This window comes from Enhydra lutris, unplaced genomic scaffold, assembly GCF_002288905.1.
Source record: "Enhydra lutris kenyoni isolate GAN:26980312 unplaced genomic scaffold, ASM228890v2 scaffoldscaffold13, whole genome shotgun sequence".
Lineage (NCBI taxonomy): Eukaryota > Metazoa > Chordata > Mammalia > Carnivora > Mustelidae > Enhydra > Enhydra lutris.
In genome coordinates, this window is record NW_019154097.1 from 10,079,513 (window position 1) to 10,092,971 (window position 13,459).

The window sequence follows — 13,459 nt, forward strand, 5'->3', positions numbered from 1 at the left end:
CAGACTCTCCTACAGGCAAAAATCAGATGTAATCCATGAGCATTTCTGTCACTACCTCCAATAACTGCCATGTTTATTGTCCAGTCCCCCCTCCCCCGCCACCCCAGAAAGTTCTGATTTGAGTATGATGGACTACGAATTCAACCTATTCATGAGCACTATGAGGTCTGAGTCCCCAGACAGACTTGTAACACGTAAGTAAATCTCCTGGATCACAGAGTTACACTCAGTAGAATGTTAGTAATATTATAGGGGGAGAACTTTCATAAAAAGGGGCCACATCTACATGATGCAAGGAAGACCCATGATTGGGTCAATAAGGCATTTTACTATCTCTTTTCCAACCTGTGGTGCAGATGTTTCCTTACTGTCTTGAGATCTGCTGTGGGAGTTGGGATGGTGTGAGCAACCTGAAAGCAGCAGTCATTGTTTTGGTCCCAGGGATGGAGCTAGTGTTATTTCAGCATGGTTCCCAAAGTGTGTATTGAGGTTCTCTGTACAAGGCATTTGGTTAGCTCCAGAGGCATTTTGCAGAGAGGATACTTTTGTAGAGAATACACGACGAGGAAGTCAGGCCTGTTGTCAAGACACTTCTAATCTAAGAAGTGGGAAGAGAAAGTTGAGGTGATAATCAAATAAAATCAAACCAAATAAGAGAATGCATGTTAAAAAAAAGTACCAAGTTGTGGTGGTGGTGATTTGTTACTGCGGGTTCAATGAAGGCTCCATGAAGTAACATGAAAGAAAAGTCTAGATATTCCAGACTGCCACATGGCTAAGCCGCACTCCATACCATCTGATCCAGTGCGTCAGACTAGAAGACCTATGTGCAGAAGGACAGTGAGAATGTAAAATGACCTAAATTCTAGGGCTTAGAAATACCATCCCCTTGAGACTAGAAACAGCTAAAGCTTGAATGTGATAAAGAACAAGGTTTGTCTTGTCTGAGGAAACATATGGGCAGTTAGGACGCTGGAGAGATGGAGTCAGAAAGGACGGGGCTGCAGAATTTCAGGATTAGGGTGACCAGTAGTTATCTGACAGGAAAGAGTTACACTGGGGTCAGCCGTGACCACCAGCCCCCATTGTCCCATATTCCATCCTAATGAGTTGTTTACTGCCTTGTCAGTGTTCTCTCTTTGCCTTTTGCTCAATCATATCAAAGTCCAATTCTTCCCTATCTAATCAGGACTGTCAGTTACTTATGTCATTTATGACCCCCCACATGTATTTTTTTCACTATTCCTTATCTCTTTGGTGGAACTGTCTGGCCTTTAGGATGGGAAGGCATTGTGCACCAGTAGAAAGAGGTAGAGATAGGGAGGCAGAAGATGTGGGTGGTGGTCTAGTTCTGCCCCAGGCTAGCCAGGGGACTGAAGGAAACCATGTTCTCTTGGCCTCCCATTCCTGACGTGCAAAGTGGGCCTAGGAATACCACCCCTGTATAACGTTTCCATGTGGTCCCTGAGTGAGCGATAGCATCTAAGTGAGTGCTTTGAAAATGATAAAGCCCTACCTAATTACAGGATGACTAGACCGAGCTACTCCAGGGAAGCAAACGTTACCAGTGCTCCTGTGATATATGTGTACATATGTACACACACACACACACACACACACACACACACAAGAGAATCAGAAAACAAGGTTCTGGCCCTAGTTCTATGCTGAACAATGCAACGTATTGCCCAAGGGAAGGCAGTACCATTTGTTGACCACTTACTCCTCCCAGGACTTTTTCTGGGCACTTCACATAGAATACATCATTTAGCTGGGTAGGCATTGTTTTGGGGAGGAAGGAGTTGATCCTGTCTCTGGCTCAAGGTCACATCATTAGTAAGTATTGGGGAAAGGACTTAAATATCGATCCGTGATTTTAAAACCATCTTAGGGCCTTGGACTCATCATCTTTGCAGTGAAGGAGAGATCGCTTCCAGCAGCAATATTCTGTGGTCTTCTCCACTGAAATTGCATGTTTTTAACACACATGGTTGTCCTAAAAAAAGTAAATGATTTTAAATAATAGTAAAAGAAACTTAGATTAGACTGTAAAATGTTTTCTTTTGGGAGGTATTGTTAAAATAGATTATTTATTAACTAGAAATCTTCAAAATACTGGGGCACCTGGGTGACTCAGTTGGTTGGGCATCTGACTCTTGATTTCAGCTCAAGTCGTGATCTCAGGGTCCTGGGATTGAGCTGGCATCAGGCATCAGGCTCTGTGCTCAGCAGGGAGTCTGCTTGAAGGAGTCTCTCTCCCTCTGTCCTTCCCCCAGCTCGCGCTCCTGCTCTCAATCTCTTTCTCTAAAATAAAGAAATAATGCTTGGGGGGAGGGGGAAAGAAATCTTCAAAATACTGGTGTGTATGAAAGAATGTGGGTAGTTCTAACTCCCTGTCTCATATTCCCCTTCCCTTTGGGTTGCTCCATCCCACAGGAATGAAGAGTGCCAGGCTTACCAGAACCTGGAAAGCTGGATGAAGGCCCAGACTCTGAGAGGCAGCTAGTCAGCCAGCATTTGCAAATAGTGGGCCAGTCCATTGCTTAGTGACCCCCTCAGTGCCATCTATTCTCCCACAAAGTGAAGAACAGGATCATTCAGCTTCCCAGGTAATTAAATTTCAAACTCAACCCTTGTGCCTATCTGAATATCCAGACATAAATTATTTTGTGGCAAGTCAGTATCTTTTCATCATTAAGAATCTGGACTTTGAAGTCATATAGAACTTAAATTCTGACTCAGAGCTTCCTTGCTGTGTTATTTTGGGTAAGTCCTCTAAGCTCTTTGAGCCTCAGTTGCTTCAGCAGCAAAAGGATAATAGTCAAATGTAACCTACAACATTGTTGGAGGATTGGCTTGAATGATGATGAACAAAAAGGGTTTTGCATAATGCCTAGTAAAGATTAATTACCAGATAAATAACAGTTGCTATCATCTTCTTCATCATCATCCCCTTCTCCTACATTCTCCAAATTCCCTTTTGCCTCTCAATTACCAAAGAAGAGTCACTCTAAAACTTTTGTTCCCACAACACCCAACCTCATCATGTCCTGTGTCCTTCATCCTGAATCCTCACACCTCACTCCCACCCTCAGAAGCTTTCTTCATTTAATAAGCAGAAAAATTAAACTGTATCCTGAGTTCATCTCGAAAGTGGCATACCCACACCCAAGAAAAGGAACACTCCCCCCACAAGAAGGTAGTGGGGATTTTTAGATGAGGAAAGATTTTTTTTCACCCATTAGGGTATCCAAAGTTTGAAAGGGTGATTTATACCTTGAAAAGGATGAAGAGAGAGGTAGAAGCTGGTCTGAGGAGATGGAAGAAAATGGCAATGTGATTTGTAGAAAGTGTAAAGAAGCATGAAGGAGGAGAGATGAATAAAGGGATGCCCATGTATTAGGGATTTAAAAGTGAGACAGAAAACCACTAAAATCCTAGAGGAGAGCACAGGCAGTAACCTCTTCGACATTGGCCATAACAACTTCTTACTAGATGCTTCTCCTGAGGCAAGGGAACCAAAAGCAAAAATGCTTATTGGGACTTCATCAAAATAAGAAGGTTCTGCACAATGAAGGAAACAATCAGTGAAATCCAAAGGCAGCCTGTGGACTGGGAGAAGATATTTGCAAATGACATTTGTGATAAAGGGCTAATATCCAAAATCTATAAAGAACTTACAAAACTCAACACCCATAAAAACCCAAGACCCAGTTAAAAAATGGGCAGAAGACGTTTCCCAAAGAAGATATACAGATGGTCAACAGACACATGAAAAGATGTTCAAAAGCACTCATCATCAGGGAAATACAAATCAAAACTATAATAAGATACCACCTCACACCTGTCAAAATGGTGAAAATTAACAACACAATAACAATAGGTGTTGGTGTGGGTGTGGAGAAAGGGGAACCCTCTTGCACTGTTGGTGGGAATGCAAACTGGTGCAGCCACTCTGGAAAACAATAGGGAGGTTCAAAAAAGTTAAAAATAGAGCTACCCTATGACCCAGCAATTGCTCTACTAGGCATTTATCCAAAGGATACACAAATACAGATTCAAAGGGATACATGCACCCCAATGTTTATAGCAGCATTATCAGCAATAGCCAAATTATTGAGAGAGTCCAAATGTCCATTGACTGATGAATAGAGAATGAAAGTGTGATATATCTATATAATGGAATATTACTTGGCCATAAAAATGAATGAAATCTTGCCATTTGCAGCAACCTGGATGGAGCTAGAGGGTGTAATGCAAAGAGAAAGACAAATACCATATGACTTCACTCATATGGGGAACTTGGAATTTAAGAAACAAAAGAAACAAACATAGAAAAAAGAGTGGAAAACCAAGAAACAGACTTTCAACTACGGAGAATGCACTGATGGTCACCAGAGGGGAGGGGGGCGGATGGAGGGATGGTGAAATAGGTGACAGGGACTAAGGAGGGCACTTGTGGTGATGACACCAGGTGTTGTATGGAAGTGTTGAAGCACTAACTTCTACACCCAAAACTAATATTACCCTGTACATTATCTAACTAGAATTTAAACAAAAACCTGAGGAAGGAAAAACAGAGAGTGAGCCGGCCATGCAGCCACTCTTCCAGAGTTAAAAAAGCAGGTGGAGCGGCAGGAATGGCCACCACGCCAGGCAGGCAGGAGCCGATTTCCTCAGCATGCCTGGGCCCACCATTCTGGAAACATGGCTGAGCTGCACCTCTGCAGGCCAGTCCCCTGTGGCAGAGCTGGCTCCTGGCTGTGCTGGACCCCACTGCACAGCCAGACAGAGGTGTAACTATGAGGCTGGAACAAGTCATCTCTGAGGCAGGGAACCCAGGGAGGTCCGCATCCAATTATTGGCACCTCCACGAAGGCGGCTGTGGGCAGACGGACCCTGTTAGGCATCTGCTGGTTCCCCTGAGGCAGGAGAGGGGAGAATTCACCCTCTTTGAACCTGTTTCCTGTCCAAGGCCTGCCTTCTTCTGCCAGAGGCTCTCCTTTGGGACATTTGTCCAGGGAAAACAAAGACCTTTGATCCTGGCAGGGCAGTGGTGAGGAGGGGGTGTAAAAACCGCCACTTTAGAAAGTGGGGAGGAAAAAGGCAATCACTTATTATTACAGGTAACTATATTCTGGAATGTCATGGTCAGGGAGCACGGTTTCCTCTTGCTAGAGCTCTTGCCCACGCGGTGTGTAGTCAAACCTACCAATCTTTTTTCCAGTGCTCCCTCCTCTCCTCCAACCCCCAGAGACACTGTCCCTGGGATTTTTTCTGTCATGCATTCTGGACTTTTGAGGTTAGCTGCCAATAGTGGTTCTGCAAAAGTGAAGGTCCCTTTTGAGTCTAGGAGGACGAGAAGGCAAGATCGCAAAGAGCTGTGGTTAACTTACACCTCTGCTTGGCTTTCTTTGCCCTTGTAGATCCAGACAGAATTGGCTCAAACCTCTGTCCTACAACCTCCAGAAAGCCCAAGCCTTCCCCCAGCTTTGAGGGAGATTCTGGGGGTTAAGGTCACTCTGGCTCAGAGCTTCTCATTTCACTGAATCAGTCAAGCACACTGGTCATGCCCCAAGCAAGGATACCAGTCCTTTCCCTACCATGGTGACCCAGAGGGTAACTTGACTCCTTCATTAGATTTCCATAAAAAAGCAAAAACAAACAAGTGAACAATGCAGAAAGCCTTTTCATAGTGTTAAAAGTTTAAATGAGTCATATTAAAACCCTAAGAACTTATTTGAATAACACCAAGTGGTTAGAAGCATTCCTTTGAGGAGAGTTGAGGAAAGACTTCTAGTTAAAAGGCAGAAACTGAGAAAAGAAATTACCGATTAGCTACAGCTTAAAACCTAGTTGGCTCTTAGGGATTGGCTGTCCTTAGGTTTCCATTTCGTAACCTTGAGGCATTTACCGGCTTAGATTTTGGCTTGCTTAGGTAGGCTCTATGGCATTAGCGACACCTCTGTCTAAGGGCCTCCTTGTATAATTGATTTAACCACAGACATAGCTAATGGTTTGTGGAGAGGAAGGGTAATTACATGATGGCCATAGAACAATTTAAAATTGAACATTAGTCATCCCTGTTCCTAAAAGTCCTTCGAAACAGCCCCCCTCACCCAGGCGGGGTGTTTCATTCACTGTTAGAGGCTCTACTTCTCTCCTCTGCCATGTCCCCTGCTCATTTCTTCCCTCTCAGTTTGTCCTTAGAAGTCCGAATTGTTTGTACTCAACCAGTAGGCTGAGGCATTACCCCACCACACACCTCCAGACCTTTGTATCTCCAAACAAATCAATGTTCTGGGCTGCCAGAAAGAGCCCTGTGCTCTGCTCTGATAGGCCACTCAGAAACCCTGAAGCTTCTCCAACCTGCCCCACCTTCCTTCAGGTGTGTTTGGTATTACATCACAATTTTGGTTTCTCTCGTAAGCATGCATATTCCAAGGTTGTGTGGTGAGGGCCGCGAGAGAGGCAAGCCACCTTGTGAGTTCAAAGGAGGATCATCTCTTTCTCTGAGATGGTCAGGGAAGAATACAAATGCAGACCCACTGACCAGAAGCGAGAGGGTTGAGGTTTTTCCACTCTGAGGTAGAAATTCAGGTAGTGTTTTGGATGGAGGTGGGTGCCAGGCTTCGAGGAGGAACAATCCTCCTGTGGGCCTGTTTTCCACTTGCCCTACTGCTCTGAATGTGGGAGTGGAACAGAACCAGAAAACACCAGAGAAGAATGAACAAAGGACAAGTATTCCTTTGTACCCAGATGATGTAATTTCACTTTCTTGAGCTAGACATGACAAGGACAGACTGTGACTCTGTTAGCTAATCATGGCCTGGAAGAAAGGCAAGGGAAGATCTGCACAATTCGGAACTTTAAATTATTTGTTCATAGATGTTTACCTCCTTTAAAGGGGGTCTTCAAAGTCAAGCCCATAACTGGTGTGACATTTTTACACAATTTCTTATAAAGCCAGCAACAGGGCTGTTTTCTTTAGGTATGTATCAATGAGGTTTTTCATCTTGGCCAAGGAGGGCATCTAGCCAAGGCTGGAACTACTTGGCTATTAACATACAGACTATTTAAATTTTGGGCATTTAACTTTAACCAGGACCAACACCCAAAGACAGGAAGATCTGAGCTTCACATTTAAGAAAGGACTCAAATTTGGTTTCGACATTATCACCAAATGAGTTATACACAAAATTATTGTTAGATGTGTATATTCAAAGCATTAACATGTTAAATGTATGCACCCAAAATAACCCTGGTTTTGCCATTTCTTCATTTTTAACATATTTATTGGAAGCTGAAAATTAGGGAAGTAGCTTAGATCTCCTGTGGCCTCTGAAAGGCCCTGTCCCATGCCTCTTGATTATGTAGAAAGAGAGATATCTTTGTTCTACAGCAAAGGACTATAAACCTGGGTTAAGTCCCTTAATTATTGGGAAGATCGCCTGAAAGAAACATCAGGAGAGGATCCCTGGACGAATATGCAGTCGGTCCAGTCCGTCAGAGGTACAGAGAATGGACACATTGCCTACCCAGGCCCACACCTTTCCTGCTGGAACTGTTTCCAGTGAAGAACACTGATGTGCTCTTGGTATGTTATGCTCTGACTTGCCTGCGGGCCAAAACCAAAAACTGGTCTGCGCTACTCACGCTCAGGACATTGTCCAATAATCCCCTCACAGAGCGTGCTCGGTATGAAGTACACAGACAAAAATTCTTGCCTGGACTGAGAATTATGAAGAGGTGTGCAACTCCTGGACAGTCGGTTTAATTGTATCTTCTAATGTCATGAAAACACTTAGCTGACCACATTTCCATTTCTCATTGTCTGCTAGTTCATCCAGAGACATATTTTTGATCTACTCATATCATTGTTATTAGTTTGGCTAGTTCTGTTTCGGTTTATCTTTGGGTTTTTGTTTTTTGTTGTTTTAGTATATGTTCGGTTGTGTGTGTATGTGTGTGTGTGTTCTTACATTTTATTCATTAATCCAGATTTTTTTAATTTTTAATGAATAGTTTGAAACAGGAATTTAAATGTATTTTTCCCAAATAGTAAAGTATGTGAGGCATGCACGTTCTTTTTTTTTTTTTTTTTTTTTAAATAAGATTTTATTTATTTATTTGTCAGAGAGAAAACACAAGCAGGGGGAGCCATAGGCAGAGGGAGAAGCAGGCTCCTCACTGAGCAGGGAGCCCTACCCAGGACTCAGTCCCAGGACCCTGGGATCATGACCTGAACCAAAGGCAGACATTTAACCAATTGAGCCAACCAGGCGTCCCAGCCATGCTTGTTCTTAACGTTCTTCATGCATGTTCTTAAGTGCAAATAACAGACTCAACTTGTCTTAGCTTGGGCTGCTATACCCAAATACCATAGACTGGGTGGCTTAAACAACAAACATTTATATTCTCACAGTTCTGGACGCTGGGAAGTCCAAGATCAGTGTGCTGGCAGATCCAGGGTGTGGTGAGGACATGTCTCCTGGTTTGCAGATGCCTGTCTTCTCACTGTATCCTCACAGGGCCGAGCAGAGAGAAAGGAAGCAAGCTCTCCCCTGTCTCTTCTTATAAAGGCACTAATCTCATCCATGAAGGCTCCACCTTCCCAAAGGCCCCACCTCCTAGTACCATTACATCAGGGATTAGGAATATGAATTTTGTGAGGACACATTCAGTCCATTACTAGCTTAAGCAGAGAGGGATTTGTTAAAGGATATTTGGTAACTCACACACCTCTGTGAGAGCCAGAGAAAAAGGATTGTAGTGTATAATACACAGCCAAGAACAAGACAGGCATGGTCAGCACATCTGACCATACCACAGGATGGTTCTAACAAAACAAACTTTTTAAAAAATGGATTCAGGGGGACATCTACAATTCTAACATGACTGCCCCAAAACACTCACGACACCACATGTCCCAGAGGAATAGCCTCCCTGAATATGCCCCCTCACGTGGCTCTTCTCCACATGAGGTGTCATGGGGGCAGAGTAAGGGGGAGTGTAGACCTAAGTCAGAGACCTGATTTATGGATTCTCCTGGGAAAGCAGGACGTGTTTACAAAGTGAGAAAGGTCAGAGGGTGTTCAAAAGATATTGGACCACCACGATGAAGTAATCACGACACTATTTCTAAAACAATTCAGTGTTCTTCTGAGATACTGTCCATAATATACTTGATTAATACATATATGTAGGGGCACCTGGGTGGCTCAGTGGGTTAAGTGTCTGCCTTCAGCTCAGGTCATGATCCCAGGGGTCTGGGAAAGAGCCCGGCATCAAGCCCTGAGTTGGGCTCCCTGCTCAGCAGAGAGTCTGCTTCTCCCTTTCTCCATCCCTCTGCCTCCCCTCCTGCTCATGCTCACTTCCTCTCTCTCAAATAAATAATAAAATCTTTTTAAAAAATAATACATACATGTATATGCACGTATAGCACACACATGCATATTATGCTTTCTGTTTCTCTATGAATGCATTTTACTTTTTCCTTGTAGTACTCAATTCTGTTTTAATTACTTTAACTTTATGATACATGTAAATACCTAGATGACCTCCCCAACAATCTTCTTCAAACATTTCTTGGCTCCTCTTACCTTTTAATCTTCCAAGTGAACTTTAAAAGGGTTTTGTAAAATTTTCAATTTGACATTCTGATTGAAATTATAGGAAATAATTGCTGCGTTGTTAGAACTTAGCACCAAGAAAGATAAAAATGGCACCCCACTTACACATCTTCATTTTTGTAATTCACTAAATGATCATAGTTCTTGTGATAATAGGCTCTATGCATTTCTTGTGAAGTTTACTCTAGGAACTTTTTTGTTGTTGCTGTGTTAAGTGAGAGATATTTTTCCTTTATATTTTTAACTTATTACTGCTATTAGAAAATCTATTTCTTTCATTATATAAAAGCTCTTTAGTAACTTACCTTCTTTTTGACATTCATAACCAGTTCTGTTTTTCACTTGACGTCCTTCTATCTTGAATATCCTACTCTAAGAGAAATGATCTCTTGTACGATTAATAAAGTATTGCCATAGTCCTTTTCAATAGCCTCTTACCCATTGGTTAGCCCTTACAAAGGCTAAAATTTTGTGATAATAGTGAACTTCTTTATTTCTAAATTATTTTTCATGGCAATCTACTAGGGTTCTCTTGTTAAGCGTGATATTGCTTTTAAGTTTGAGGTATTTGTTTTTAGAAAATTGTCTATCTTCATCTAACAAGAAGGAACACTGAAGCACTAGTTCTGGCTGCGGCGAGGAGGCAGCCCGGGGCTCCTGCAGGAGGAGCTGGCGGGGCCGGGCGGGGGTGCGGGGTCGGCATGCAGGGACCTGTGGCACCCAGAAGGGGTCGAGGTGGGGGTCTCCGTCGCGGCAGGTCGCGCTCTTGCTGGGGAGGGGGTGCTATCGCCGTGGCAGGCGGAGTCGGGGGCGCGCAGCGGCGAGGAAGGGGAAGCGAATGGGACAGCCCAGGCCTTCTGCAGGGAGCGCGCTGCTCCTCTGCGCGTCCCCGATGCCTGCGCACAGCAGGCCGGATGACCTGCAGGGGGCGCACGAGCAGGCGGTGGCCCCGGCGGAGGCAGAGCCTGCAGAGTTGGACGCCGGAGGCAGCGAGCGCCAACGCTTGCGGGGGCGGCAGAAAGCGGAGCCACCCAACGACTCGGCCTGGGAATGAAGCCCGTATGACCGTCTACGAGCCGGCAGTATTTACCTGAGCGAATCTCGACATCCCTGCGAGAGGAGAGGAGGAGCAACCACATAAACCGTGAGCCGGCAGGAGGATATAAATGTAGATGAAGATCCAGATACGCATCATCCTGACTTCCAAAACAAATTGAACAGGTGCTTCAAGAATAAAGGAGAAAAGACGCATTCCACCCCAAAAAGGCAACAAAGGAGAGTGAAACAAAAATGGAAGAAGAGATAGTGCAAAATAAGATGGTAGAAATAAATTTAAAAATCTCAATTATGATAAATATGAATAGATTAAGGTCACCAGTTAATATATTTCCTCTGCTGGATTTTTAAGAAATATTTTTATTTATTTATTTGACAGAGAGAGAGAGTGAGAGCAGAAACACAAGCAGGGGGAGTGGGAGAGGGAAAAGCCGGCTTCCCACAGAGCAGGGACCCTGAGGCTGGGCTTGATCCCAGGACGCTGGGATCAGGACCTGAGCTGAAGGCAGACTGAAGGCTTAATGACTGAGCCACCCAGGCGCCCTTGGATTTTTTTTTTTTTTTTTTAATCAGTATATGCTATTTATAAGTGACACAGTAGAAATGTAGATTCAGAAAATTTAAAATAAAAGACATTTTTTGTTCTAAATGCTTACATCACAATAGCAAAGACTAAAAATTAAGCTAAGCTACTTAAATTGGAAGAAAAAATAGACCCAAAGAAAAGATAAGAGTGGAAACAAATGAAACAAAATAGAGGTAAGATTCTTTTAAAAGTGAATAAATGACACACCCTTTGCCAAGAGTGTTTACTTGTCTTCTTTTTTTCCTTTATCAATGTTAAGAATAAAAGGGAGGGTATTTAACAGGCAATAAGGATCTCAAAATATTTGTTAACAGGGTGAGTGGGTGGCTCAGTGGGTTAAGCCTCAGCCAGATACCCTACCATTTCCTCATTTCCTCATTTAAATATTTTGGCATCTCATAGACACCATTTAATTTGACTCATGTACTTTTTCTTCATGTCTGATCCATGTCTATAGTAGCACTTCCTGAAGGTTCTTGTAAAAAAGAGTTATTGTTTATAAAATAGAATCTATCTAACAAAACTGACCCCAAAATGTATTTATTTCCAGATTGCATAACTAAGAGAGTACGTCTGGTTAACCCCCCCATAGGCTACGTGTGACTATACACACTTCACTCTGCTCTTGGTTCATCTCCATTTTGAGGTTCCACCACCTCAAACTTAAAGGGCCCCAAAGTGAACTGACATCCCTTCCGCTATCAACCACAGACACAAGAACCGCTAGCATTGATTTAGCCTTTAATGCGAACCAAGCATGTTACATACATCTTTCAATTGATAGGTGTCCTCGACCTCACCATTTTCCAGGTAAGCAAGTGGAGAGCTTATGTAATTTGCCCAAGGTCATACTGAGCTAAGACATGACCCCAGCAGATTTGACTCCCAAGCCCTGGTGCTTAACCACTTCTTTCTACATCACAAGCTTTCTGTGATGGCAAGATAATTCCTAAAACAATGGCTGGTGGAATGATTGGCAAAAGAAATGTTTTCCTTTACATCTCACAGCAAATCAATGTCTATGATAAATCCAGAGCTCTGGTATCCTCTCAGATCACTCAGTCCCTGTGATTCCTGCCTTTGCCAACAAACACCCTGAAAATGAGTGTGTTCAGCCAAGTAGATTCTGCTCAGAGAAGCTGTGGTCTTTTATCGCCTAGTGACCTCTTGTGGTTTGCGGACTACCTGCTGGGACATCTACCTTGGAGTACCCCTGGCTTCCTGCCTCCTGCATACTTGTCCTTGGGCTACAGAGAAAAGGCCATAGGGGAACTGCCTGACTCTGGGACCTTCAACTACTTACTTCACCAGTATGAATGTCAAATTTTCTCATTTAGTAAAGGCAAGCACAGATATATGCCCCCAACAGAACTGTTAAGAATTAAGAAATATGGCCTATGCAAGGGCCATAAGAATGCTAATTATAGGGATGCCTGGGTGGCTCAGTTGGGTGAGCCGCTGCCTTCGGCTCAGGCCATGATCCTGGGGTGCTGGGATCGAGTCCTGCATTGGGCTTCTTGCTCTGCAGGGAGCCTGCTTCTCTCTCTGCCTCTGCCTGCTTATGTGTGCTCTCTCTCTCTAACAAATAAATAAATAAAATCTTAAAAAAAAAAAGAATGCTAATTATAATATGTGACAGAGATAGAAGAACAGAAGAGAAAGTAGAAAAAAGAACTGAACATTACAAGATAGGAATGTGGTCAAACAGTTTTTGTTTCTTATAGATGCTTTCATTCCTCCAACAGGTATCATCGCTGAGGGCTGCCTGTGTTCCAGGCACTGTTACAAATGATGGAGAAGACTTCCCTCAGGGGCTGAAGGGGAGGAGAAACTTGACCTCTCCCCTGGTAGGGTCTCCTCAGCTGGGCCTGAGAATTGAAACAACATAAAACAGGTTAACAGGAGAAAAGCAAACAGATTTTCACATGTACGTGGGAGGCCCCACAAGAAAATGAAGACCCAGGGAAACAGAGCTGAACGTCTATATTCTAAACCGGACAAAAGTAGTAAATTGGGGAAACATGAAAAGACAAAGCTTTGGGACAGTCAATGGTGGAGACGTGACTGAGATGGAAGGGTTAGTTTAACGAGGTTGGTTTGTACAGATTTCTCTCAGCATAGTCTCTCACCTCTGGTGATAAGAACTTTTCTGCCCTTCTGTTATAGGGGAGGCATCTTTCACACA